General features: G+C 40.5%; 1 long non-coding RNA gene and 1 pseudogene across 1 annotated transcript; both read right to left on the bottom strand.

The window, feature by feature from the left end:
* Positions 1–16569: 16569 nt before the first annotated feature.
* Positions 16570–21976, bottom strand: LOC145018824 (uncharacterized). Its single transcript, XR_013667185.1, has 3 exons — positions 21809–21976; positions 21628–21699; positions 16570–16663 (listed from the first exon to the last, which is right to left on the bottom strand). It is a non-coding gene; the product is annotated as an uncharacterized LOC145018824 (long non-coding RNA).
* Positions 21977–23042: 1066 nt separating this feature from the next.
* LOC145013915 (glutaredoxin-C13 pseudogene) lies at positions 23043–23647 on the bottom strand (annotated as a pseudogene).
* Between the last annotated feature and the right edge of the window lie 999 nt (positions 23648–24646).

The following is a 24646-nucleotide window of genomic DNA, read 5'->3' as shown; positions in this document are numbered from 1 at the left end:
ATGTTCCATGAGAGGGCGATGTTCTGCCCTGAGCACGTGTCCACTGAGCAGGCACGTATGAGCCGCTACCTGAGCATTTTGAGACGGGATATTTGTGAGTTCGCCGCGAACTCCTCGTATCGGACATTTGCTGAGCTTCAGGCAAATGCCCGGAAGAGGGAGATTGAGCTTGAGACACAGGCCAAGGAGGAGGCGGAGTCCCTGGGGAGGGATCGGCGGCCGGCACAGTCCCAGCCGGCAGCCAAGCGGGCCAAGCCCGCTGATCCTAAACCCGGGAGCCTGAAGGGCCGCACTTGCGGGAAGTGAGGCAAGGGTCACGATGGAGTCTGTCGAGCAGGATCTTGCTACAAATGTGGCAAAGAGGGGCATATGGCCAAGGACTGCCCTAAGGGGTTTGAAGTGTGTTTTCACTACAACCAGACCGGACACCGGAAGGCGGAGTGTCCACTGCTGCGCGGAGCATCTCAGGGATCTGCTCCTGCCGCCATCAGAGCTACAGAGAGTCGGCCCGTGAAGGCCGAGGCACCGAGAGCTCGAGGGAGAGGCTTTCAGCTGACTGTGGAAGAGGTCCGCGCTGCACCCGACGTTGTGGCTGGTACGTTTCCTTCTATATATTTATTTTGGTGTTGAGATATTATGCTTATATTATGTTATGCATAGGTACCTTCCTTGTGAACTCTGTGCCTGCTTTAGTGTTATTTGACTCGGGTGCGAGTCGGTCTTTTGTATCTTTGGCCTTTAGTCAACATATCAGTGTTAGTCGTGAGGCATTGAGTCGGCCTCTGCGGGTTTCCATAGCTGCCGACAGAGTGATTTGTGCCACGGAGGTCCTCCGGGGATGTGTGTTAGAGATTTTTGGGGTTGATTTTCCGATCGATCTGGTTCCTATTGCGATGGGTGATGTCTGTGTCATAGTGGGGATGGACTGGTTGAGTCGATTCGGCGCGGTTATCAACTGCGAGCGTCAGCTGGTGACCATACGAGATCCTAGTGGGGGAGTTCTTTCGGTATACGGCGAGGGTACACGTTTTGGATCAGCCTTTTGTTCGGCCGCTAGGGCGAGGCAGTGTTTACAGCAGGGCTGTAAGGGTTTTGTGGCGTATGTGATGGATACGCGAGTGATCTCCGAGAGACCGAGTTCAGTGGATGAAGTTCTGGTGGTGCGTGAGTTTCCAGATGTTTTTCCCGAAGAATTACCGGGTGTGCCTCCCGTGAGGCAAGTGGAGTTCAGTATTGATTTGGTTCCGGGAGCCGCACCTATCGCTAAGGTGCCTTATCGTCTTGCACCTCCAGAGATGCAAGAGTTATCCTCGCAGCTTCAGGAGCTGCTGGGGAAGGGGTTTATTCGGCCGAGTAGCTCGCCGTGGGGAGCACCCATTCTGTTTGTGAAGAAGAAGGACGGCTCGCATCGAATGTGTATTGATTACCGAGAATTGAATAAGCTGACGGTCAAGAACCGTTACCCGTTGCCGAGGATCGACAATTTATTCGATCAGTTACAGGGAGCATCTTGGTTCTCCAAGATCGATTTGAGGTCGGGCTATCATCAGGTGAGAGTGCGGGACAAGGACGTCTAGAAGACAACATTCAGGACGCGTTATGGGCATTATGAGTTTGTGGTGATGCCTTTTGGGCTCACCAATGCCCCGGCTGTGTTCATGGACCTCATGAACAGGGTATGCAGGCCGATGTTGGATCGGTCGGTGATTGTATTCATCGATGATATTATGGTATATTCGAGATCTAGAGAGCAGCATGAGGAGCATTTGAGGGAAGTTCTTGGGGTTTTGAGATCGGAGAAACTTTATGCAAAGTTTTCCAAGTGTGATTTCTGGCTGCGGGAGGTCCAGTTTCTGGGGCACCTCGTTAATCAGAAAGGGATATTGGTCGATCCGGCCAAGGTTGATGCGATGATGAGTTAGGAGGTGCCAAAGTCACCCTCTGAGATCAGGAGCTTCCTTGGGTTGGCAGGGTACTATCGGAGGTTTATCAAGGATTTCTCTAAGATCGCAGTGCCACTCACCAGATTGACCCGGAAGGGTGTTACATTTTTATGGGGTCCCGAGCAGCAGACCTCCTTTGAGAAGCTTCGCCAAAGGTTGTGCGAAGCTCCGGTATTAGCTCTTCCGGAAGGGATGGAAGATTTTGTGGTATTTTGTGATGCATCGATTTTAGGGCTGGGAGCGGTGCTGATGCAGAAGGGACATGTGATAGCATATGCATCGAGGCAGTTGAAGCCTCATGAGACGAGATATCCCACATATGATTTAGAGTTGGGGGCAGTGGTGTTCGCCCTCAAGATTTGGCGAAACTACTTGTATGGGGTTCGTTGTACGATATACACGGACCATAAGATCTTGAAGTACTTGATGGATCAGCCTAACCTAAATATGCGGCAGAGGAGGTGGTTAGATGTGGTCAAGGATTATGATTGTGAGATCCTGTACCACACGGGCAAGGCTAATGTGGTAGCCAACGCGTTGAGCCGCAGGGCAGAGAGTACTCCACTGCGAAATGTATGTTTGAGATTGACCGTGATAGCTCCAGTTCTGGACGCCATTCGTGGGGCACAGGCTGAGGCTGTGCATCCGAAGATGCAGAAGAGAGAACGGGTCGTTGGTTTGGTTTCAGAGTTCGTTTCGGATAGTCGAGGGCTTATGACTTTTCAGGGCCGAATTTGGGTACTGTTTGTGGGCGGTACGCGTACTACATTGATGGAGGAAGCTCATAGATCGGAATTTTCGATCCATCCCGAGGCTACGAAAATGTATTTGGATTTGAGGAAAGAGTATTGGTGGCCTTGTATGAAGAGGGACGTCGCATGGTTTGTCGAGAGGTGTTTGACCTGTCAAAGGGTTAAGGCCGAGCACCAGAGACCGCATGGCAAGTTGCAGCCATTGGAGGTTCCCGAGTGGAAGTGGGAACAGATCACTATGGATTTCATCACCAAATTGCCGAGGACTGCCAGAGAAGTTGATGCAATTTGGGTGATTGTGGATAGGTTGACGAAGAGCGCTCACTTTCTTGCCATCAGTGAGAGTTCTTCGACGGAGAAGTTGGCGGAGGTTTATGTGAGAGAAGTGGTATCTCGGCATGGGGTGCCAATCTCGATTGTTTCGGACCGTGATGTGCGCTTCACTTCCTGATTCTGGAAGAAATTTCATGAGGAGTTGGGTACTAAACTACATTTTAGTACCGCATATCATCCCCAGACAGACGGCCATAGTGAACGGACGATTCAGACTCTTGAGGACATGCTTCGAGCATGTGTATTGGATTTTGGGGGTAGCTGGGATACGTATTTACCCTTGGAAGAGTTTTCCTACAATAACAGCCATCATTCGAGCATCGGTATGCCGCCCTTTGAGCTGTTGTATGGTAGGAGGTGTCGGACTCCCATTTGTTGGGGTGAGGTTGGGCAGAGAGTGATGGGCAGTACAGAGATCATGATTGACCCGGAGTTTCCTTCTGAGATCCGGAGTTTCCTTGGGTTGGCAGGGTATTATCGGAGGTTTATTAAGGATTTCTCCAAGATTGCGGTTCCACTCACCAGATTGACCCGGAAAGGTGTTACATTTCTATGGGGTCCCGAGCAGCAGACCTCCTTTGAGACGCTTCGCTAGAGGTTGTGTGAAGCTCCGGTATTAGCTCTTCCGGAAGGGATGGAGGGTTTTGTGGTATTCTGTGATGCATCGATTTTAGGACTGGGAGCGGTACTGATGCAGAAGGGGCATGTGATAGCATATGCATCGAGGCAGTTGAAGCCTCACGAGACGAGGTACCCCACACATGATCTGGAGTTGGGGGCAGTGGTGTTCGCCCTCAAGATTTGGCGGCACTACTTGTATGGGGTTCGATGTACGATTTACACGGACCATAAGAGCTTGAAGTACCTGATGGATCAGCCTAACCTAAACATGCGGCAAAGAAGGTGGTTAGATGTGGTCAAGGATTATGATTGCGAGATTTTGTACCACCCGGGCAAGGCTAATGTGGTAGCCGACGCATTGAGTCGCAGGGCGGAGAGTGCTCCACTGCGAAATGTATGTTTGCGACTGACTGTGATAGCTCCAGTTCTGGACGCCATTCGTGGGGCACAGGCCGAGGCTGTGCGTCCGGAGATGCAGAAGAGAGAGCGGGTCATTGGGTTGGTTTCGGAGTTCGTATCGGATAGTCGAGGCCTTATGACTTATCAGGGCCGGATCTGGGTACCGTTTGTAGGCGGTACACGTACTACATTGATGGAGGAGGCTCATAGATCGAAATTTTCGATCCATCCCGGGGCTACAAAGATGTATTTGGACCTAAGGAAGGAGTATTGGTGGCCTTGTATGAAGAGGGATGTCGCATGGTTTGTCGAGAGGTGTTTGACCTGTCGAAGGGTAAAGGCCGAACACCAGAGACCGCATGGCAAGTTGCAGCCATTGGAGGTTCCCGAGTGGAAGTGGGAACAGATCACTATGGATTTCATCACCAAATTGCCGAGGACTGCCAGAGAAGTTGATGCAATTTGGGTGATTGTGGATAGGTTGACGAAGAGCGCTCACTTTCTTGCCATCAGTGAGAGTTCTTCGACGGAGAAGTTGGCGGAGGTTTATGTGAGAGAAGTGGTATCTCGGCATGGGGTGCCAATCTCGATTGTTTCGGACCGTGATGTGCGCTTCACTTCCTGATTCTGGAAGAAATTTCATGAGGAGTTGGGTACTAAACTACATTTTAGTACCGCATATCATCCCCAGACAGACGGCCATAGTGAACGGACGATTCAGACTCTTGAGGACATGCTTCGAGCATGTGTATTGGATTTTAGGGGTAGCTGGGATACGTATTTACCCTTGGCAGAGTTTTCCTACAATAACAGCCATCATTCGAGCATCGGTATGCCGCCCTTTGAGCTGTTGTATGGTAGGAGGTGTCGGACTCCCATTTGTTGGGGTGAGGTTGGGCAGAGAGTGATGGGCAGTACAGAGATCATGATTCAGACGACCGAGCAGATACAGTGGGTCAGACAGAGGTTATTGACCGCCCAGAGCCGACAAAAGAGTTATGCGGACAGGCGCCGGTCCGAGCTTGAATTTCAGGTCGGCGACTTCGTTCTCCTGAAGGTTTCTCCTTGGAAAGGAGTGATTCGGTTCAGGAAGAGGGGCAAGTTGGGGCCCCGATTTATAGGTCCATTTCGTGTGATTGCGAGGATAGGCTGGGTAGCCTATCGGTTGGAGTTGCCAGCAGAGTTGGGACAGATTCATGATACTTTTCATGTGTCGCAGTTGAGGAAGTGTATAGCCGATGAATCGGCAGTGGTTCCGTTAGAGGATATTCAGGTGGATGCAAGCTTGAATTATGCCGAGAGACCAGTGGCCATCCGGGATCGGAAGATCAAGGTTTTGAGAAATAAGGAGGTACCTCTGATGTTGGTTCAATGGTAACACCAGAGGGGATCAGAGAGGACCTGGGAGCCAGAGCGTATGATGCAGGAGCAGCATCCGGAGCTGTTTTTAGAGAGAGACTTCGAGGGCGAAGTCTAGTCCTAGTGGGGGAGAGTTGTAACAGCCGGATTTTTCAGGTATCTTGTATATTTGTATTTTTGGTGATTTGAGAGGGGACTCGGCGAGTTGGAGCTCAGACTCGCCGAGTAGGGACGCGGATCTGGACGCAGGATCGCGCCTAGACTCGGCGAGTCCAGGATATGGACTCAGCGAGTCAGCGCTGTGTAATGAAACCCTAATTTCTCGGGTTTGGGACCTATTTAAAGGGCCTAATGGCCGTCATTTGTGCTCACCAGTCCCTTGAGTGAAACCCTAATCGAGTGTGAGCATTTGGAGCTAAGTAGGAGGCCATTATTGATCTTGGAGGTGTCATTGTTGCAAGGAAGGAGAAGAGCTAGCCAAGGGAAAGCAAGAGGAGCCACTTCTGTGGGTTTGGAGTCCAGAGCATCACTATTGTGGTAATAAATTTGAGTTATCTTCTTCCTTGTTGTTGTTTATCTAGATTTAGGGTTTGTTGAACCCTTTTATGGCAAGATCTAGTGTCCTCTTGGTCCCTTATGAGGTTTGAACCATAGATCTGGACCCTTAGAGGTCCAGAGTGTCCCTTTACCCAAGCTTTTTGGGAATCAATGGAGGCTTTGGATTGGAATCCTCATGCCTTAGGTCAAAACTCCATTTATGAGCCATGGGGTGTGTTATGGGCACCAAGATAGGAGCTTTACGTGATGAATCAGTCTAGGGAGGCCAGATCTATAGATTGTGGAAGCAGATCTGACCTTAGAAGCAAGTTGGAGTGGTTGCATGGCATGGACTCGCCGAGTCTGTTCATCAGACTCGGCGAGTAGTTTGAAGATTGCCTTGGGATTGCTCAGTGAGTGGTCCAATCGAGTCATGGGTAGACTCAGTGAGTCAGGGTGAGTTGGAGAGGGATGACGAGTGGACCGAGTCAAACTGGGACTCGCCGAGTTGTTCTTAAGACTCAGCGAGTTGAGTCGGGGTGGCCCCCGATTCTTTCAGGTGAAACTCGTCGAGTAAGGGGGGGGGGGATACTCGACGTGTAGTAAGGGGATTTCAGAGGGTTGGTGAAAACGTCTAGACTCGCCGAGTCGCCGTAGCACTCGCCGAGTCCGGTCAAAGTTGACCGTTAACCGTTGACCAGAGTTGACCTGTGTTGACTTCTTAGGGATAGTCAACCTTAGAGATATAAAGTGTTAATTAGAGACATATAATGTTATAGGAGGATTAGAGCTCGGAGGATCGAGCACGAGGGATTTCCAGGATTCATGAGATACCGAGATACGCGAGGTGAGTCTTCTCACTATACTATTACCTTGAGTAGGTAACCAGAGTTATGTGATAGAGTATTTGTATGCTATGTATGTTATGTGTTGTACTGCATTATTTCTATGTGATTTATGTGGTGCATGTTTATCAGAGCTAGAACCTGAGGGTTCACAGAGTTTGGGTGCATGGACCCACAGAGTTATAGCCTCGAGTGGCTAATATGTGTTATATGTGGTATTTTGGGGAACTCACTAAGCTTTGTGCTTACAGTGTTTGATGTTATTGTTTTAGGTACTAGTGATGACCACGGGAAGGCGCCGGCTTGATCCGTACACACACACTCGGAGTTTTTACATTGTGATCTTGGGATTTTGTATTGACCTATATTGGATAATTAATATGGTTGTTTGATGAATATTAATCGAATTATGTTTTATAAGAAAATTGAAAATTTTGTTTTGAAATTTACGGTGTTACACCTAGGCTGTGGTTTGAATATCATGAGGTATATAACCCACAGACTCACTCCTATCCGACATCGAGAATGGAAACACTGACTCATGAATCTCGTGTGATCACTTCATAAAAGAAACAAAGACTCCAAATCTCTTCAAAGTAAAGGTATAGGGAAAATACTAATAAAGTACTCCCGTACACTCCCGTACCCCGACACGTAATAGTGTAAAAAAGAAGAACTAACGGATGAACACATAGTTCAAAAACACCTAATGAACATATAGTTCAAGAACACCTTATGAACATATAGTTCAAACATACCTACCGATTACAAGTCTGCTAACGTTCCGCTGGACTATCTAAAATAGTATGTGGCCGTTGTCTATACTCTGCTAGATGACTAGATCATCTTAAACATCGATACCTCTCATCACCTTTTATTTCATCACACATCATCTAATTCATCTACCCATGTTTTACCCAACATATTTGTAGATAAAAATACATATACAGTTTAAAACTTGTATAAAACATCTATTCAATAGTCACCTTAATTAAACAATTAATATAATTACACGTAGCACGTATTTAAAAGAGAATACTTCATATATATATGTGTAAGGTGAAAGTGACTATACACTCACTTGAGTAGGTAGTGACTCAGCACTCGGACAGCGCTTCGATACTCTCAAAACAATTTTCCTTTGATAAAACCTAGTATCAATTCCACTAGGGTTTAGTGTAACGTCGACCGTGACTAATTAATAGTCTAGCTATTATTATTATTATTATTATTATTATTATTATTATTATTATTATATAAGCGTTAAATAACACTCAATATAACTCATAATAATAGCCCAAATAATTATTTTAAGGACCTAATAACATTACTATAATTATTTGAAAGCTATATTAAAAATTACGTAAGCGTAGCTCACTTACAGCGGATTTTAAAGAAAACCGGACTTTCTTTGGAGCAGCGTTTCGAAACCGAAAGACTCTTTTTCTCGGGACTCCGGGAGCCTCGGGGATTCCTTGGTGCTAGGGGATCACCTAGGCTTAGGGTAGGGTTAAAACCCTAATAGACAGAACGTTTAGAGAGAAGAAATGAAGAAAGGTGTAAGATTTTCGGAATGGCTTACATGCTATTTATAGTAAGTTTTTATGACACTCACGTCGTGAGTGTCATAATACTCACGTCGTGAATCTCATGATTCACTCCGTAGACTTGCCATTTGCGTCCCTAGCTTCGGATGGTGGCCATGACACCTCACGTGGTGAGTGTCATAAATCTCATGTCGTGAATTGGATCTTATCCTCTTGCAGCTTCTAGATTCCGAATTATGACAGAATGTCTTGAGCGTCATAATTATCATGTCGTGAATTGGATCTTATCCTCTCGCAGCTTCTAGATTCCGGATTATGACAGAATCTCATGAGCGTCATAATTATCAAGTCGTGAATTAGCCAATTTAGGGTTTTTAAAAGCTAAATCTTCGGAATGCCATAACTTTTGGATACGAACTCCGTTTTTGACATTCTTTATATCCATGTGTAGGTGGAGACGTATTATACAACTTTCATTTAGATCCCTAAGGCTAAAAATTCATCTATCTTAAATTCACTATCTACGTCTCCCGGTGCTGTGCCGGTTTTGCCGAAAAACTTCGACAGACCATAACTTCTTCGTTATAACTCGAATTTTGGAGTTCTTTATATGTACGGAACCCTTGAGACATATTCTACAACTTAGTTAAGAGTATTTATTATAAATAATCTTTTGTCGAAAAGTCATTTTCGACCCCTATTATCTCTAAATTGACTAGCCCGGATCTACGGGCGTTACATCAATCCTAAACTCAACCTGCTTCTTGGGAGACACACCGGGAAAATCCTCCTGAAACACATCAACAAACTCCCTGATAACTAGCACCAATGAAACTGAAGTCTTCTTATCTACTCGAGTATCAACCATATAGGTAAGATAACCAATACACCCATGCTGAATATACTGTCGATCCCTAGAAACCGAACCAAATCATGATCCAACCCTGTTACCCTCTCCGTAGATGACTAGTTCTCCCCTATTTGGGATTTGAACTATCACTCACCAACCCTTACAATCGATCATAGCACCAGACCTACTCAACCAGTCCATCCCAACTATCACACATACATTCCCCATGGGAATAAGGATCAAATCAATCGGATAAGGCACCCCGAAGATCTCCAATACACAACCCTTATACACTCTGGATGCATAAACCCCATGTTCATTGGTGATAGAAACCCGTAATAGACACTCCAACTCGCTAAGGGGTATACTAAACTCACTACTAAAAGATCGAGATACAAAGGAACGACTCACACCCGAGTAAAATAACACAAGAGCAACCAAAGAGTTCACTAAGAATGTACCTATTGGAAACATAAACATCAACATACCATAAAATAATTGACAAAACAATAAATATAAACATACCAGTCATGATATCTGGCGCTGCCCTGAGCTCCTCGGTAATGAGTTAAAAAGCATGACCCTTATCCCTTGGGGGCTCCGCCCTACCCTGGTGTCCATCCATGATCCTCAGTGTGGCTGGAGCTGGGGTCTGCACCGGCCTTGCATCAAGTAAGGGAAAACTGGCCTTCATATGACCAACCTGCTCATAATGGTAACAAATCTTGGTGCTCGACGGCGGGGCCTGCTGATGACAATCCCTCGCAATGTAGCCCTCCCTGCCACATTTGTGGCATCCAAAAAAGATCGGAAAGTACCATCATGAACCTTGTCGCACTTGCCACAAGTGTAGCTCATCTGACTCCCAGATCTCATATCACCATCCTTGACCTGCTTTGGTGCAAACTGCAACTTCATAGGGGCCTGCCTCAGATCCCTCGTCTAGAGCTCCATCTCAATCTCATGCCGCCTTGTGGCCTCCTGCAACTCAATGAGTGAACCATAGCGTTGAGTAGACACAAACTGGTGGATGTCCATCTTGAGCATGCTCAAGTACAGGGGCCTTCGAGCTTGATCCGAAATAGCAAACTCAGGGCAAAACATAGTTGTCTCTAAAAACATCTTGGTAATCTTTATCACCAACTCAGTCCCCTATCTCTGATACAAATACTCTTGGGCCAGTCTCTCCCGCTCCACCAATGGAATATATATCAAGCAAAACATCTCTGAGAGTTACTCCCATGATATTGCAACTCTATGCCCTGGAGTGTACAAAGTAGTAACTAGCCTCCACCAATCCTTCGCTCTAGACCAAAGAAGGTTCAGAGCGCACTTGACATTCAGGTCGGCTAGGCAGGAGCAAGTAAAGAAATATCCCTCAACATCTAATAGCCACCTCATGGAATGATCGGATCCTAAACCTCATCAAACACTAGGGGATCTCCCAATGCCAATACATGTCGTAGCGACGACCGCGGTAGCTGCATTAGCGATAGTATCAGAAAGTGCAACATAGCGGTCATCAAAAAACTGAATCATGACGGTCTTGATAAACCCAAAAAACTCCAGTATCTACCCTCGGACAGTAGAAACGGCCTCAACATGAATCATCTCCCTGACCTGATCCTCGGTCAACCCTGTTCTATCATGGCCACTCGTTCCTGATCCGGATCCCCTCGTGAACACCATACTGAAATTAAACCAGAGAGATATAAGATAAAATGCATATCACACCATAAGAACTAATCCACATCAAGACCCCAGGGGTTGTGGCTTCCCTGTTGCGCGTACGGGTCATGTGCTTCCATTATTTCAGACCTTTATTACCTTCCACACATACCCATATTTGTCTCAAAATATCATCACAACAACCCTAACAACACTCAATAGAATACGCATGCACCCTATTCTAACTTCCTAGAGAAAGCCTAGATATCCCTCGACTGGTCGTCTGACCCTACATAACTCATCCTTGAAACTTCCACGAACCTTGCATCGCTCGTGTATACTAATCATACATAACACTGGATCCTATAGATAGTCGAATACTTGATTCTACCCTAAGCCCTCAACCAAAAAAAGAACAAGAAATAAGGCCAAATCAAATATTCTCATGCTATAAAATCTTAGTTATGTACAATTTTGATGCATACACTAAGCAACTACAATAATGATGTCAATCTCATATAAGGAAGAACCCTAGGCTATCATGCATCATATAATCAAAAAAATTCTATCATGCAATTCCTGAAGATCTCTAGCCTTTCACTAGCATGATGATCTATCATAACATAATATCAAATAAGAGTTTGGTAATTTGGGGTTTACTTACTGGCTCCAACTGATCGTACACATCACATCCTTTCTTTATTAATTTTGAAAATCATTTTAAAAAGTTTTACAGTTCCTGAGCTTGAGACTGGATTCACACAGATATTCCTCTAATTCACTCCAACCAATGCTCTTATACCAACTTGTAAAGTCTCAAAAATCACAATAAATTTAAACTTTTTAAAACAACCCATTTACTAAAAAGAAGTGTTAACATAATCATTGTTTTCAAAACATTATTCAAAAATAGAGTCTATCAAGATCCAATCAATCATAAAACCAAGTATGTATACGGTCACACCTTTGCCTTCCCACGATCCTCCGAAGTACCTGAAACAAAACTAAAACTGTAAGCCAACGCTTAGTGAGTTCCCTCAAGGTACCAACACACAATACACATATCATATACAAAAAAGAATTTTGGGTCCAATCAGTCATTAGACTGGAATACCTACAGGTCCACAACCATCTGGTTGGATTACCCCTGTCCTAATCAATCATTGGACTGGAATGCCAATATACAACATGTCCACTCAGTCTTCAGACTGGAATACTAATATAAAGTGAGACCACTCAGTTGTTGGACTGGAATACCCTCGGGTCAACTCAGTCATCGGACTGGAATACCCCCGATCTTTTAACTCATGCACATAGTAGTAAAGTATCAACCCAACACAATATGTCGACATATAAAAATAACAAACATATTGAACAGATAGACAATCATGCAACTATCTTATAATTGAGGCTACTAGGGTTTTCAACTTGGAAACCCTAATCTAGTTGCTTAGTCCTTAAGCAGCCTAAAGATCCTTCCAGAAGGCCCCTTGCACAATTTCTATATGGACTCCCATATAGAATTCATCCATTGCTTCCTTATGGATCTTAAGCCCAACTCTGCAACTATCTTATAATTACAGTATCAGTCACCTTAATTTAATTAATCTCTTTTGACCATAAAATCAATTCTAAATTAATTCTTGATCAATATTTAATTAAACAATATGATTTCTCTTTTAATATATTATTCACATAACATATTAATAAATCATAATTAATCATCTTTCTCCTTAATTCATCCTATCAGTTGCCATGGTGAAGGCAACCCAAAAGGACCATGCTCATAATCGGGTCAATTACATACCAAAATAGTTATGAGCTTAGACACCCAATCCAACAAAAGATTCAAACTTTATGCATAACAAGCTCACAAACTTTCAAGTTCTAAACTTTATGCACTAAAGTGACTAAAAGTGCATAACACCCAAGACTAGCTGGATCTATCAAATGCATCATCAAGATTCAAAATTTATACCTCCAGAAGAAAGATCAAGGTGAACAAAGTTTGGATCTACAAGCTCCAATGCAACTAACACTTCTCTAAAGAGCTCATTCTTCTCCAAGATGCACCAAAAACACTCCAAAGGACTCAAGCACACCTTCTTTTGCTTAAAAGGCTCAAACTAGGGTTAGAGTTTTCAAGGGAGGGTGTTGGAGAGGTGGAGGCTGAGATTGGAATGAGTTTGGGGATGTTAAGGAGCTTAAATAGGGACCAAACCATGAAAATATGGTTTGGGCACTAAACGCATAATCGAACCCTTCCCTAGCAAAACTTACATATTGACGATGAACAAATCCTTGCTCCCGCTAACTTTAACCAATGAAGGACAACCATCACTACTTAGCTCAAATCCAGGAATCCAATACCTTATCCGACTTCCCGACATACAAAACCATTACAAATAAATGCCAATACGACTCCACTTCGCAATCTAAATCAAATGTAAACCCTTCCGACCCTAGATTATCTTGTTGGTTCCACTAGGAACCAGAATCCCTAACCATTCATCGTTGCCGAAGACCTTTCACATAACAACAAGGCGACTCTCAACTTGAGTCTCAATCATTGGTACCATTTTAGGATCATCTTGTTGTCCTATAATTAAATTTCTGATATATAATCTAGACCTCCCTGGCTTAGAAATTACCTTCTAATTAACTAGGGATAATATAACAAACCATTACACCGACACAACATAACCTACTTTGCTGTAGATGAATGCTACATGATCATCTATAATCTTCCATCACAATCAGCCTCTAAGAGGAGCCTCCAAACCATCCAACATAGGAAGGTTCTGGAACCTGTTATCTGTTTAACTTTTAAACAATTACAACTATAGTCCTTCAACTTTTAATCAATTCTAATTAACCTAGACATAAGTCCAAATTAATTCTAAATTAATTATAACTATTTCTAATTAATATATCAACCATATAATATATTAATAAATCATTTATCTCTATCCTATAATCAATCTAAACAATTTCTTAGTTTTGAGGGCAACCCGAAAATGAGTTTTCTTTTATTCATCAACATTATACAAATTTAGTTAGGACCTTAGACACCTGAATCCAACATAGTTTTCACATTGACAATGTTGTAAGCTACATTCTTTGCTACAGATAACCTCATTACATCAAGTGCTTGCCAATCTAACAGATCCTAATCCACATGCTTTATTTCTTTAGGTTTATTTTCGGATAATGGTTCATGTAATTTCTTTTGGTAGAGGTAGTCTTTAAATTGCATTCTCCAAAATCCGAAATCGTGACCATTAAATTTTTTGATCTTAACTCTCCCATATTTAGCCATTGCTTTGATACCAGTTTGTTGGGGAATTCAACAAAGCAAGTTAAGCACTTCAGATAAATGATAAATGAACTTCGATGAAACTTGCGGAATAAATTTTCTGAATAATAAAAATCAAAATTGAACACAATATTTAACATGGTATGGTCAAAGTGATCTACGTCCACGGGCGAACAAGAGATCTAAATAGAAAGATAGAGGATTTTATTAAACTTTCATGAACTATTACAATCACTCAATGTTGTACCTTATTTAAGCTCTCAAAACAAAAGAATCACTCTTGTTTACAAACTGCTCCAAAGGGTATGAGCTCAAAATGATTTCTCTCTTGAAAGTACTCACGAAAACAAGCATTGAATAATGATAGAGATGTGTGCATATTTATTGGAAAGCATGGGAAACCCTAAATCTGATGGAAGAGGCCCATCAATAATTAGCCTATGAAGGGATGCTCTAAATTTCAGCCAATCACATAGCGTCGTGCAACAACTTCATCCTTCTTGATAGAGCTTTCTCTCACCAACAGAGCTTTCTATAACCAAATAAAGCTTTCTCTCACTAAAAAATCTTTCTGCCACCAATAGAGCTTTCTCTTACCAGTAAAGTTTTTTTGCCACCAAACAGAGCTTTTTCTCACTAGCAGAACTTTCTGCCAACAACAGAGCTTTCTCTCTCCAACAAAATTGTCTACCACTTAGGGGTGTTGAACGGGTAATTTTTTCGGGTTTCGGATAATTCGGGTTTTTCATGTTAGAAAAATTACTCGTTACCCTACCCAAACTAAATTCGGGTAATTCGGGTTTGGGTAATTCGGGTATCGGGTCGGGTTTGGGTAATTCGGGTATTACCCGAAATATATGATTTTTTTTTGAATTTCACCTAAAAATAAATTTAATGAAATAAATACGTCGTGCTTTATTAGTCTTGTTTATATAAACAAACGAGACATAAACGAAGTTACTCGAGCTTTGAACATTGAGATTTTCTACTCAATAATACATGAGATATCAAGTATTTTTTTAACGACTTAATCTAATCTAATAAGATGTTAAAAAAACAAATACCTAAAGATCTTAATTTAAAAGTTTAAAATGTTTAAGATAAATGTAGTCATAAGTTTTGTCATGTTCTAAAGTTTCGTCAAAATAATGAGTTTGTTAGTTGTAATAAAAACTATAATATAGAAAACAGTTAAGTTTTAAAGAACGTGATGATATATAAAAATTACTTTTAATATTGTTAGTGTCGTATTGTCATAATAAATATATTTATGTTTTATAATAATGATATTAGTTTAAGCGTGATCAAATACCTATTATATAGTACAAGCTCTACAAATTTTTTTTTTTAAATAATTTGGGTAATTCGGGTATACCCGAAATCCAAAAAATATACCCTTTACCCGACCCGAAAAAAAATCGGGTAACCCGATTACCCAGAAAATTTACCCGATACCCGAAAAAATCGGGCGGGTAATTCGGGTATCGGGTATTTTCGACAGGGCTACTACCACTAACAAAGTTTCACTTACCAACATAGATTTCTACTACCAACATAGTTCTCTCACTAGTAGAGCTTTCTCTCAAGACTTCATACCCCAACACAACAAGCTAAACAAGCTTAAAACTTAACAAGGGGAGCCTACTAAACCTCATAAAATTACAATCTATGACAATACTTTTTTAATAACAAGGGCTAACATAGTTTTCTCTCAGTAGCAGAGCTTTCTCTCAAGACTTCACACCCCAACATAACAAGCTAAATGAGCTTAAAACCTAAAAAGGGGAGCCTACTAAACCTCATAAAATTGCAATCTATGATAATACTTTTTTTTTTTGAATAACAAGGGTTAACCCCACGAGGCTATCTTCATTGAACCATGGAAAATGGTTAATCTTGGGCTCATGTAGTACCCCACAAACCATGTATGTAAAGTGGCCGAATGATTAATGGTGTCTCTCTGGATAAAGTGTTGTCTATATGAGGACCATTTATTATTATACCAAATAAAATACCTTAATAATACTAAATAATCATTTTAGCCTTATATCCCGATAAACAATTTTCACAATATTTATCATTTATAACGCGAGAGAGATTTAAATGAAAACAAATAAGGGAGAGTAGGATGATGTTTAATATATAAGTCACTTTTTTTAGCTTAACCCATTAAGTCATCAAGTCTGAATTAAGTAAAAATAAAACAACCATTTAACTATACATATTAAGTGCTTAACTCCTGAAGCTCATCAAGTAAATATGTAACGACCCAATTTTTCAAGTCCAGAAATTTCATTTTCAATTAAACATTTGTGAATAAACAACATTCAACAATATCATTTCTTAAAACATATTTCGTGTCTGCAAACCCAAAACATAAGTCATAATAATGTTGGAGTACAAATCCCAGAATATCTCATGATGCGGAAAACGGGAGTGTGTGTATGATGTGCTGCTACTGCGCCAGCTCCTTCCCCTTCGCTGAAGAGGAACCTGAAACCAAAACTGTAAACAGTAAGCACAAAGCTTAGTGAGTTCCCCCATCGTACCGCATACCATACAATCATATAACATACATGCTGTCGGGTAATTTTGGGGTGCCCGACCTGCCCGGTACGGCTATTCTGGGGTGCCGACCTACCTGTGCGGCCATTCTGGGGTGCCTTCCTACCCGTGTCAAGCCATTCTGGGGTGCCAACCTACCCATGTCAAGCCATTATGGGGTGTTGACCTACCCATCGGTCCTAACAACCGCACTTGGGGACTACTCCCCTCCTACTACCTCTATCACATATAACATATCATGCCAACATACAAACATACCATCACATACTGTCAGACATATCTGGGGTGCCTGACCTACCCTTCGGCCTTAACAACCAAACTCTACTACTATCACATATAACATATCATGTCAGCATATAACATATCAGGTAGTAGCAAACCTAGATGATATCACAAAGACAATCATCTAACATACAACTCCTACTGGTGGGCCAACATTGTGGCCGCAGACCCACCGCTACTGGAAGGTAACTCACCTCGAAAAGTAGCTGCTGAAAATCTGCTTGCTAGACGACTGACTGTTGCACCGGAAATCCTCTGGCTATAAATCCATAAACATAGATTAGTCACTCCTAAATACCCCTAGGTCAAATGATTGAACTACCCCCGGTCCAAGGTCAACTCCTTGGTTAAAGTCAACTTCCAGTTGACTGGACTCGCCGAGTCCCTCTCCTACTCATTTCAATTCCTCACCAGAGCATCCATCTTGAGGATTTGGGTTTCTGGGACTATTGCTACTCGTTACATTGCTCATCCTGCGTGCAACTACGAAGGGTTGGACCTTCTACACTAAAACCCCTCTTAACTCAGTAACAGTTCATATGACTCGCCGAGTTGAAGAACAACTCGTCGAGTTCCATGCAATCTTCAAAGGACTCGCCAAGTTGTTCATCCAACTCGCCGAGTCTAAGACCATCTTCATAGAACTCGCCGAGTCCACTTTGGAACTCGGCGAGTCCTTTCAACCCTCCACTCATACAGACCAAATCTGAGACATGCAACGGTTCCAAACCATAGATCTAATCTCCTAAAATGGTCTTTTACCCTCCTGAGAGTGCTAAGAGAGGGAATGGTCTAGCCTTGGGAAATTTGTTGATGCTGAGTGTTTATTTTCATATGATTAGGCGGAGGCTAGATCCTATTTCACGGAGTCCGAGATTTCCAAGTTACCGAGTTACACGAGGTGAGTCTTCTCACTATACGTTACCTATAGTGGTATTATGAGTTGACCGGAAGGTCTTATGTGCTACGTATGAGATTGTGTGCCATGTATGAGATTATGTGATATGTGATGTATGTATGATATATAATTGTATAGACCGGACCGGAGGGTCCAACGATTCAGACCGGGCCGGAGGGCCCAACGAGCTATGACCGGACCAGAGGGTCCAACGAGCTACGAGACCAGAAGGTCCCGCTGAGACACATCGACCGGAGGTTCGTATAGTAGCCTCGAGTGGCGTATGTGTTGTATGTGGTATTTTGGGTGACTCACTAAGCATTTATGCTTACAGTTGTTGTGTTATGTGTTTCAGTACTAGCGATGACCATGGAAGAGCGCCGGCGTCACCCGTACACACAGAGAAGGGATTTGATTTTGTGATCTTGGGATATGTTATGATTTGATAACTATTGTTGAATACTTTTGAGAATATTTTTATATAAATTTGGTTGTTGAAAAATGAAAAATTTGTTTTGAAAATCTTGTCGTTACACAAAAATTCCATGAAGTCATATTTTTTATACTACTCGTTTTAATATCAGAACTTCAGCAAGAGTCTGTTGTTTTTCTTTTGATCGGTTTGTTTTGAAGCAAGTTTCAAATATTCAAGATCACACACCTATTTGGACGTTTTTTTCTAGAACCCTAAGGGCCCTTTTCTTGGCTGTTTATACCAACACCATCACAGTTTCTTCGTAAAGTGAGAATTACCTGCTTTGTCTATTCTCCTTGGCCGATTCTAACAGCCCCATATGCGTATTAATTAGACGTTTATGCTGCTAGACAATCGTTTCTCCTAACACAATATACAACAAAGGCTCATATGCGATTTTCTTAAAACCCTATGTATATAGAAGCCTAATGAAATTTTCTTCAAAACCTACAGAATCGATTTACTAACATCCTAGATTCATAGTATGAGCACTATAATCGTTTCTCAAACCTATATTACAACCATCAAAATCGCTTTTTATTGTTGAAGAATATTACACCACTTTAATCGTTTTTTACATATCACATTGCAACCAGTTTTTTTCTTGTAGCCCATATTAATTGAGGTTTTCAAGGCCACTACAAAAAAACAATTTGTCCATCTACTTGATTTTGTTTTCGTTGCCCTTATACTTAAATTTACAAATATTGTTGATCGATTTTTCTAGTCTTTATAAATTGATTTTCCCTTGGCCTTTAGAGGTTATTTAAAATTTGTTTTATGACTACTATCACTAGAGCATTCCGTTTTTGGACCATAGCACAAGGTTTTTTTTTATTTGGCAACTAAAGATGGTAGATTTTATGGCTCAAGCTAGTTTTGCTGATGCGTTGGATTATGTAGGAAGAAATATATGTTTGGAAACATCAATAATCAATGAGATTTCATTGTGGATTGACCTCTTTTTTGGAGTTTCGGGTTGTTATCCTTTTTGTTGTCGATTTTTAGAGGTTTTCAGTTTTGGGAGTGTTAGGATCCAGAGATCCTATCGCTCGTTCGTGGAAGAATATTTGAAGATAGACTTCATTAAGTATTTTATACCGTAAGGTATTTCAACACTTTCATACTTCAAGGTATTTTTCCAGACTTTAATATCGTAAGGTATTTTTAAGCATTTAATATTGTAAGATATTTTCAAGACTTTATACCAAATGTTATTTTTCAAGCATTATAATAACAAAAGATATTTTGGTCAAAAGCTTCGATTTGAAGCTTTTACTTATTTAATATCTCATCTCTAATTTGGATAGAGACTTATTTTAGCAAGGTACCGGTTTTAGTTTGTGAGTGTATTCGGGGGCATGTTATTGCTATGAAATGATGACCATTTTGGCACAAGCGATTTGGCATCGTTACAATTGTCTTTGATGCGTTTATAATACCTTAAATGTATTTTTGAGGTACTTGCGTTGATATTGAAGGTTCGTATTTGTTGGCGTTTTGGTGATTTGATCTATCACCATTTTGTCTCTTTATGCCATTAGAGAGAGTTTAGTCCTTAGAGACTTTGGCACTTCTTATTTTTTCGACTTGTGTCTTTTGAAGTTTTAAGGTTCTTTTGCTGAAGATCGGTTTCGTCTCAAAGGGGAGTTTGTTGATAACGATCCTAAACTTTTTTTGCTTGGCTATCAAGTAAGCCATCTATTAGGAATGTTTCTTATACATAAGGTTTTAGAGTTTGTTTAGGACACTTTGTAAGGCTATTATATAAAGCTATATAGATGTCTTATTTATTCATTCCAACATATTGTTTTCTCTCCTCTGTCCTTGGAGATCTATCAACAATGTAACCTTTTAATAAGAGTATCATTTTATAGTGGTTTTTTCACTTTATATCGCGGTGTTCGTGTGATTGTTCAATCACGCTTTTCCGCATTAAAAGTTGATCTATTTTATAACAACTGATATCAGAACTCATCTATTTTATAACATCTACCATGGTGAAAACATGAAAAGATTTCATAGTGTGAATTTTGAGAAATATTTAAAAACATATAGTGATTACTTCCTTTCTTCATTTTACGGTAATGTCTAAAATGAACATACACATTAATGATATATCTAATTAGAACGGTGGCGCGATGTGGCAATCGCTAACTTCAAAAATTCTAATGATATATCTCCTAGCGTAGCCGCCCAACCACCCATTTTCACGATTCTACAAGAACTTCATGAGTGAGATTGATGGGAATTGATTCGCCAAAAGATTAATGTTCGCCATTGTGGATTTCCTGGGCAAATCTTTACCACTTTTTTCGCTACTACTTAGGAAAGAATCTAGTTGTGATCTTTGAGTATCCTGTTTCTGTCAACTTGGTTAGTTGCTTTTCAGAAAGAGAATCGGGCCCAATTTTTGCGTTATGCAAGGGTGATTCCAGCCTCATCTTTAACATAATGTTTATCCTTCTTAGATACACTTGAATAACAATGTTTCTTTGAAGATCGGCCTAATCTACCAACCTTTAATTTCTTGGTTAAAGATGGTGGCTAATGTATGTTGAATGCTCCTACACTATGTTTTCGCGATTTGAGAAGTGGAAAAGGGGAAGATTTGGAAGGAAATAAAGAGGAAAATAAAGAAATGGAATAATCGTTTTGACTACTTTATTCTTCAAAATTTTCCTCACATAAGTGGGAGGATTTGGAAGAAAGGAACTTGGAAGGCTTTAGACCAACTCAACCATACTTCAAAACGGTACTTTTGTGTCTAAACCACCTCCAACCATACTGTAAAAATATTGATTTTTTAGAAACCGACGATAATGACACCAAATTTGGTGTTACATCATTCATTTACACCAAACTTTATTTTTATTAATCACATCGTTAAACATTTAACATAGAATTACAAAAAATTAAATTACACCAAAAATATCATTACAAAATAGCGTGCTGAAATTACTGATTTTTTTGTTTTGTTTTGTTTTTTGTTTTTTGTTTTTTGTTTATTTTTTAAATGTTAAAGCATCTCAATGGTAAAGTCAATTACACAGACCATGCAAAATCACGTCTGCCCGTGTTTAATAAACAAAAGTTTTGCATCAAGAAAAGATGGTGGCCATGAACGGAAAATTGTGTTTTAGGCAGACAAGCACATGAATTTGTATGGAGCTTTACATGAAAGGGGAATATGCAGATAATCAGAAAAGAGGCAAGTTTGATGAAGAAGCTATATACCTTACCAGTCACCGGCAGTTGGTTGATATTCTCAGGAAATCTTCATTTGTGCTAACTTTTTGAAAAGAAGGTCTGAAAGAAACCCCAAGATATAAATATTAGAAAAGAGTGAATGAAAATGAAAGCTTGAGGCATTGAATTCCTTTCTTTATGTAAAAGTGGAGAATATATCTTCTCTAACTTTTTTGCAAACCAAAGTAGGAATGTCAGAGTCTCCATATATTCTAGATTGCCCATCATATTTCCTGGGTAGTGCAAACGGAAAGCAAAACTTAAAGTAATTGCAATAAAATAAAACCCCACGAGCTTTGATTTTTTTTTTTTATTGTTCTTATAACTGAATATAAGATTGGTTTTATGGCAAAAAAATGAAGTCTGTAATGTAAGCATCGTTTATCTTCCATGACAAGATAGGACATAATTGCCCTATATTTGGCTTGATGTGAATGGAACAAAAATTGTATTTTTTTTTTTTTTATGTAGAAGACGTAAATACCTTCTTCATTATTGAAAATACTCTTGTCCCATCCAATGCAGTCCAATTGTGTCATGTCTTTTCGTGTCTGTGTATGAATCCTATAATGAATACTAATAACATCATTCCCCTTTGTATGGGTACTTTTGGTCGCTCTTGTATGGTAAGGGATCCAAGGATTTTTATTTTTCTTACATTGTAGAATATTTTATTAAGCCGTCCCTGTCTGGCACCCCTAAAAACTACACAAAAGAATCAAATACATTGTGGCTTGCGCCCTACTTTTTAAGATTTTGTTTTCCCTTTTCCCTCTCTTTTCATGATCTCTTTCTTTCCATTTTTCTTCAAATTCTATTGATGATCATGTATGTGTGTGCATTGATATAGTTTAGAGCAAAACATGATAATTTGTACTATGTTTGATAGGACTGAAGAGGATGCCAATAAGACAAAAGTTGTACCTTAGCACTTAAAAATATAGAATAAGATGAGACAAAAGTTGTACTTTAACACTTAAAAATGTAGAATTGGTCGTAACTTAAAAGTATCTAAGCAATTCGGCAATATCAATAAAACATATCTCTTGTGTTCTTCCGTGGACATAGCCGATCACTATCACTTTGATTGTGTGAATAGCGTAGATATAGTGTTGTTTTTTTTTTTTGAAAGAGTTTTTTTTTTTTTTTTTTTTTTTTTTTTTTTTTTTTACTTTGTATGTGAAATCGTTAATCATTTATCTTTCCTCATCCTATCATTGAAAATAGTTACCGAAAGCTTGTCCGGTCTGAGTTCAATCCTAACAAAACCAGCTACATGGCAAAGTGGCAGAGTCTTGTGGTACTTACTTCATACTCATGCAAAAATGAATTCATACGTATGTACTATGGATTGCTTTCTGAGATGTCAACATTTAATTTTGGGTTTTGAGTGCACTAGATAATTAGTAATCACATTCAAATGAAGGATAAACATGTCTTCTCATCGAACACATGTGAGCATATCAAGACAGCTAAATTAATAACCTAAAAGCTACTGATTATAATATTATCCTACATTCATAGCCTTTAATCTAATAGAATAATAGCTAAACTAGTTGAATATATAATAATTAACTACTACGCATGGTCTTGAGCCAAACTTATTTCTTCAACTTGAGGTCTTTCTAAGCGAGTGTCTGGTATGGCCTGAGCATTGGGATGAGGGCGCCACTCAGGTGCAGGGACATGACCTCGTTGGTGGACCCAATGAGTTTCCCTCCGACGAATACAGCTGGAACGGGAGGGGAGTTACGTCCTTGGGTTAGCAGAGCCTGCTCGATCTCCCACCCATCTGGTTCATGGTCCATCTCGTGAACCAAAGGCTCAACCCCAAGTTCTTGGAACAGAATAGTCACAGCATAGCACAAACAACAGGTGCTCTTGCTAAATATCACAACTCCATTCTCTGATGTCAATGTTTGAATCTTGTCCATCTTAATTCGATTTGGTAATATAATAGAAGGAAACTAGCTAGGAGAAGGGTTGAGGAGGAAGATACAGTTTGAAGTACTCGTCCTACTTCTATTTATATAAAACAGGTAATGTTGGACTCGTTTTCTTGAAACAAGAACATTCAAATTAGGTGCTTTTCTTAGATGCTTGAAAACTACTAAAGGTACCTTTCAAAGATGGATACTTTTTTTTTTTTTTTTTTTTTTTTTTTTTTTTTTTTTTTTCCTTTCCACACACCAAGGAACAAGTTGAACACATATTCTTTATCCCATTTGCATAAACCTGTATCTTAAACATACTATGATCGATTTTCTTTGAATCACGATCAAGCAACAAAACTACTGATGTTTTTGTCAAGACTATCTTCGAGGTGATGTGTGCCAGATCAATGACCATGCACTTCCTCAAAGACACGGTTTATGTTGCCAAGACAGTTAAAGTGTGAAAGATTCCTACTCGATCAATGAAGGCTTACTTCCTAGGTAGGATGTTCATCTGTATAGATCGATTTATTCTATGTTTTTACATGCTTTAGTATAGTTGGACTAAGATGTTGTTCAAAACCTTTATACTTATGTTGGTAAAAACATGATTGGTCTAGTTTCCGAGCGTTATTACTCTTTTGCGTCTGCGATTACTAAACAGATGTCTGTGCATAATTTTTTGATCATTAATACAATTTAACAGAGGCATCAAATTCCTTTCTCAAAAACTTAAATGTTTGGTCGACGTGTGAAAGCTAAGGACCATGAGTTCGATTCCTGCAGATTCTTTGAACCTCACAACTTAGCCACAGAAGTCCACTAGAAAAACGGAAAGATTCTAACACTAGTCACTTAGTTCAACCAGATTCCTTCTATCACCCTAACTATATTCTCAGGCTAGAAACGATTAGAATTTAATTGCTTTCGGCGGGTTATGATTCTTGATAACATGCCCACCCACTCGCCATACATTCTTTAACACCTATCAATCTTGTATGCGTGAGAGTTTATCCATATATTGTGCCTCCATCATGCATTTTGAAAACATAAAAAATTTCCGTGAATCTTAA

The sequence above is a fragment of the Lactuca saligna genome, chromosome 9, assembly GCF_052625555.1.
Source record: "Lactuca saligna cultivar CGN05327 chromosome 9, ASM5262555v1, whole genome shotgun sequence".
Lineage (NCBI taxonomy): Eukaryota > Viridiplantae > Streptophyta > Magnoliopsida > Asterales > Asteraceae > Lactuca > Lactuca saligna.
This window is presented reverse-complemented; position numbering and strand designations above follow the sequence as displayed.